The following is a 6323-nucleotide window of genomic DNA, read 5'->3' as shown; positions in this document are numbered from 1 at the left end:
CTTCACAAATGAGCGAATTACTTGGTTTTGTAGTGTACATTTCCCCACACCGTACAGTCTCTAGATACCAAGGCAAATTTTTTATGGGAAAGCCATAACTGAACATCAGTGTACCATGTACCACAGAAAATAGTTTTTACGATCACTAGGAATTTCATGATATTTACCAATTGTCCACTTAGTTTTTACCTTCGGGGCCGATTGTTCTATAGCGTCTGCTTTGCCTTTATCCATAGCTTTTTTTTATTATACATGCCATTGTTTTTTTTTTTTTTTTTTTATAGTCCATCATCCCATCGTCTGTACTCCAATAATTTCCATAGTTTTCCATCTGCTTTCAAATTCCTTCATTTAGATACATTTTGTATTAACGTCTTCAGATTATTATGGTTCTCAATCAGTTATAATTTTTTTTTTTTTTGTATTTTCTTGTCAAAAATTTTATTAAAGTATGCACAGAAACGTTTGGTAAATTTTGATTAAATTGCTTTTGATTGTCTGTACATCTATGTTTACGAAAAAAGATCAATAGTAGATCGTATAACTGTCACAGTTATGAATCAAAAGATCAAAAGCAAGTCGAAATTTGTATCTTTTTATTTTGATCTGATATTCCGTTGCTTATAACATGACAGCATAGATGGTTTTGTGCTTGGCTAATGTTTGTCAAACATATCTGTGTGTCAGACAGATGGTTATGGAAAACTGTTAATTAGATATGAAATGCAAAATCACTTAGATGTTTTTTTTTTAAATCATTTTTTTTTTTACGATTCAAACACCTTTTATTCATGGGTATATATCCGATATGCAAATTTTATCTGCGTACAATAGTCACCAGGTGAAATACCTAATGTTGCAACTTTGGCTCATCAGCCTAAAGGTGGCAACATGATTGGTTTATTTATCGATTTTTTTGTTGTTGGCAGAAATGTCAATTTGACCAAGATTTGAGGTGACGAACAGCAAATTTTGGTCACTAACTTCCTTTTTCAATAGACGTCCGAAGAGTTTGCATCGAAGTGCTCTTAAAAAAGTAATCTGTACGTAAAGTGACAATCACATCAGTTGAAAGTGAGAATTTTTCAAATTTTTCTACACCAAACGCAGTGCTACAAAACGGTTCCATTATTTCTATTGTAACCGAATAAACGATAATTCTATTTGGATTGCTATATTTGCAATCTGTTGCTTATACTCGGAATCCGTGGTACGAACAAAGTTTTATACCTACAGGATTTACGCTGCCCACCGGGTAGCGTGATTCCTCTTGTTCTTGCTGCCACCAGGACTTCTACCAGAGACATTTACGTGGATATACCTATTGAAATCATTATCAAGGTTAGTTGAGAAAGTGGCATTGTGAAAATCATATAAAAAGGTAATTAGTTTAATTTTTTTCAACTCCAGTATCAAGGTTATTTTTGGCAAAAACTCCTATTGGAACAATCATCTCTTCCCCTTTCCTACATGGTTCGACCTCACCTATGGCAAGTGCTGTGTGTAGCGTATGCCCAATTCCCGCCATTGGAATACTTTTGAATTCATAGAAATCCGCACCTATATGTATCTAGAACCGATGCACTGGCAGTGTTTCCCTGTATGAGCTGCTAGTGCAATAACAAGAAATCAACCCATCAATCTCCACATCTGAATGGCCGATGAGATTTAAAAAGAACTACCAAGTGAATAAACCAAGGCCTTAAACTCATGTTTTCAACAACCTAGACTACTATAGTTGTTTTTGTACTCCCACTGGCGTCGGCAGATGCGGCATTAGACATCATCAAATTACGCACATTTGCAGCACGAGTGATGTTGCATTAGTAATTACATGGGGAGCTTTTACCCAAGATGTCCCTTAGGCAATCGCTAAGCGACTAGCCAAAAACCTCGAATGCAACTATTTTTATTATACACCCTTTTTTTATTGTTCATAAGAACAAAGGTATTACTTCTTTTCTTTTTTTTATTTTTGTTTGTTTTGCTCTGAGTCAATCATAATTTGTGCTTTTAAGAGTTCAAAAAGTTAAAAAAAAAAATTAACAGGTAATTTAGGTCTTTGTAAGAGAACTCCATAACATAGCCACTCTTTTTACAGCAGCAGCCACCAAAAAGATTTTGCAGGAGGCCTTCTTCAGATCGAGACATTGGTGGTAAGTTTGTTCACAGCTCATCTGTTATCACTCTCTTATGTTTTCTCTTATTTGCCTCTTACATTGATTTACATTGATTATAACATGTAATGAGATCGTAGTCTCTGAATTATTAACTCGGAGAGAGATGTTATAAAGAAGAACTTGTATAACAGTTTGAGTTACTCTCATTTACTTGATCTCTCATTACTTGTTATATTAACAAAGAAAAACACAAAAAGGCACACAGCCGCACATACATAGCATGCAAAAGTCAATTTGTAAATTTTGATATATTTGTTTTTTTTTGTCTTTCTATTTTTTTTTTTGATATTCGCAAGCGTTTTGAAAAGATACTTTGCATACATTAACCCCTTAAGGGCCGTAACATTTTTTTTTAATATATTTTAATTTACTTTTTTTCTTGTAATTTATATTTGAATGAAGATTTTAATATTATGAATTATTAGCCTTTCATGCGTATTTTTTTTATTATGAATTTACAGAACATGAATTTTGTGTTGAATAAAATTATATTTGTATGCCAAGGAATGGCTTCGTAAATTGAACCAGATATGTTTTCCTGCTCAGTGAAGTGAAGAAGAGTATGTAAGTATGTTAGGGGTTCTGGTAATTGATAAAGCGCATACAGGACAATGGTTGGTGAGGGTATTGAAGCGCATTCTCACACGAACATCGGTGAGAATCTAAAAATGGAAAAGACGTGGATATCTTTGTAATTTGGTTAGATTTGTTTTCAATAATGACTAATTTGGGGCAGTTTTTTTTTTTATTAGTCATTTTGGCCCACAGTAAAGTTTAATATAGTTTTTTTTTTTTAAAGTTTTGTTTAAAAAATAGGGAGTCTAAAATAATTTAATGTAATGGATAAAGATTTATGCGGAAAAGGACCGAACCTCCCCACCCGACTGATTGCTAGCAACTCAATGGCTCCCGCAGTCCTTCATCCAAGTAAATTCTACGGTGTTTAGAAAGACTGATTTTAAGAAAGGTACACCATATCCTTCGTGGACATTACACTTGGGACAACTTACTGATGGTAGTTGTCAACAAGGAAGAAGAACAGGACTACGTACCTAGGAACAATTGGAGAGGGATAGTCAATGGACTATCTTCTATATTTTCCGACGTTTTTGCAAAGTTCCCTGTGGCTCCTCCAGTTTATGACGATACATGCTGGTTTCGGGGCCTATACAGGCTCATTGCCTGTGGGGATCAACGTATGTATTGTTGCGCCTTAAAAAAGAATTGGTGAGATATGGCCAGGCGCAGCACTGGATTAATCAAGAAAGAAGATGTTCCTTCTTGACCAATGGCAAACGCTTGGATACCAAGAATTCCCTCAGATTCTGTATCCATTCTTGGAAGACTAAGGGAATGTAATCCCAATCTTTCACTCACCGACTGGAAGAATGGTAGATTGGATGAGACTGATGGTGATCGGAGACATGCAGTATTCGTACTAAACTCCGGCTGTCTCGCAGACCTCAATAAGGAGTTGCATCCTACGGATTCAACAAGTTGAAACTGCAGGCCTTTAGAAGCGTTGGGTTTGGGGAATCAGGAGACGATTCAGCATTTGTTGCTGAACACTTGCCTGAGGAACTATCGACCACATCGCTAAAGTCTGGCTGATTGCAACGTCTGATGGCAGACTGCCACTTAAATCTAACCTAACCTATGAAACTTTCTAGGTGGGATTTGGAGTTCGAGGGCATTAACTTACTTCACATAATAAATTTTCGACAAATCGGATGAATATATAGGCTTCTAGGGGAGCAAGATGTCAAATCTTGGGATTACTTAATATGAGGGTTATATCAGATTATAGACCGGTCCGGACCTTCGGCCCAGATGTTTGATGTCAGAACAGAAGTTCTTGTGCCAAATGTCAGCCAATTCAGTTGAAAATTGAGGTGTTGGGGGGCTCAAGAAAAAAATCCGGGGATCGGTTTATATGGGGGCTATATTAGTTTATAGACCGATTCGAACCATCCTTGGTCCAGAGGCTGGAAGTCATAACACAAATTATTGTGCTAAGTTTCATCAAATTTGAGAGAGAATTACCGCTCCATGGGGCTCAAGAAGTCGATGTTGGGGATCGTTTTTTATGCAGGCTGTTTCGAAATCTGAACCGATATGAGCCATTTCCAATACCCAACTATAGGTACCAAAATTTCAAGCAGATATCTTCATTCGATTGAATGCTATGTTGATTTCGACAGACGGACGGACATGGATAGATGGACTCAGAAGGTCAAGACGATCCCCGGCATGACATTTCTTTGAGCACCACACAGGCAGGAGCTTTGTGGTCCTATCTGTGTGGTGTTCATCGCTGTCACGAGAAACTTAGCTGCAAGCTTCCAGGCGCATCCACAAGTTGCGTATAATGGAATGTTACATACGGAGTAGCTGCAACGGCAATCGCGGGCAATAGGCGGTATCGAGGAGATAGTCTCAGTGAGAGGCTGGGCTGCACCAGCTCTTGCATAAATGAGTGCTTATGATCCTCGATGTGACAAGACGAGTTATTGGCGCTTTTAATTAAACAATAGTGGCTATTGTTCTGTTCCAGCGGCGATCGGTCCATTGGACCGGAAGTCGTGACAAAACACCACATTCAAAATTTTGGCCAAATTGAACAAAAATTGCTGCTTGTAAGAACTCAAGAAGTCAATTCGGGAGATCGGTTTATATGGGAACTATATCAGGTTATAGACCGATTTGGACCGTACTTGGCACAGTTGTTGAAAGTCATAACAAAACATTACATACTCAATTTCAAATTGGAGAAAATTGAGCCGATTTCTATTAAATTCAATAGCAATACCGGGAGTCATAAGGGAATCCTTTGTGCCAATTTTCGCCTGAACCGGTTAACTAATGACATAATTATTGCAATACTGGTCCAAATTGGGCGCATATATATATGGGAGATATATCTAAATCTGTACCGATTTCTATGAAAATCATCAATTATGTCGAGACTTATAAGAGAACCTCTCGTGCAAAATTTCGTGAGAGTCGGTTAACAAATGACCACATTATTGCAATATTAGTCCAAATCGGACGAACATATATAAGGGGGCTATATCAAAACCTTAACCGATTTCTATGAAAGCCGCCAATAATGTCGATACTTATAACAAAATCCCTAGTGCAAAATTTCGTGAGAATCAGTTTACAAGTGACATTATAATGGCAATTTTAGGCCAAATCGGACGAACATATATAAGGGAGCTATATCAAAATCTGGATCGATTTCTATGAAAGTCAACAATAATGTCGATGCTAATAAGGGAATACCTCGTGCAAGATTTCGTGAGAATCGATTAACAAATGACGATATAATTGCAATTTTAGTCCAAATCGGGATCGATTTCTATGAAAGTCGACAATAATGTCGAGACTTATAAGAGAACCTCTCGTGCAAAATTCGTGAGAATCGATTAACTAATGACGATATAATTGCAATTTTAGTCCAAATCGGACGAACATGTATATGGAAGCTATATCAAAATCTGAACCGATTTTTCCAATTTCAATAGGCTTTGTCTCCAGGCCCAAGAAAATGCTTGTGCCAAATTTAAAGACGATCGGATGAAAATTGCGACTTGTACCACATGAAGAGACGGACAGACAGACAGACAGACGGACACAGCTAAATCGAATGAGAAAGTGATTCTGAGTCGTTCGGTATTCTTATCAATGGGTTTATCTCTCTTCCTCGTGGGTTTTACAAACAAATTCACTAAGCTTTACTACAGTTGTAATGTAGGTTTTTAATTAGATCGGCACTAGTTTGGGTACCTCTACCAAATGCTAACATTTTCGTGCTAAGCTCATGTAGTGACCTATCATAGAGGCCTACAACCTTACTGGTCCGAATGGGACTATAAATTGCTATGGCTCCAATAGCATGGCAATTATTTTCTTTTATCCTTTGTTGGCCTAAAAAGAGATACCGGAAAAAGAACTGGACAAATGCCATCCATGCTGGAGGGTATATAGGATTCGGCCCGGCCTAACTTAGCACGCTTTTACTTGTTTCGAACTTTTCCCATTTTAAGCTTTAAAATGGGCGGCCTCTTTTGTATAGCCTTTTACAGCATACTCCTGTATAAACGAATTTTTTTACGAATAATTTGTTGTGTCTGGCCCCTT

This window comes from Stomoxys calcitrans, chromosome 1 (genome assembly GCF_963082655.1).
Source record: "Stomoxys calcitrans chromosome 1, idStoCalc2.1, whole genome shotgun sequence".
In the NCBI taxonomy this organism is placed as follows: domain Eukaryota; kingdom Metazoa; phylum Arthropoda; class Insecta; order Diptera; family Muscidae; genus Stomoxys; species Stomoxys calcitrans.
This window is presented reverse-complemented; position numbering follows the sequence as displayed.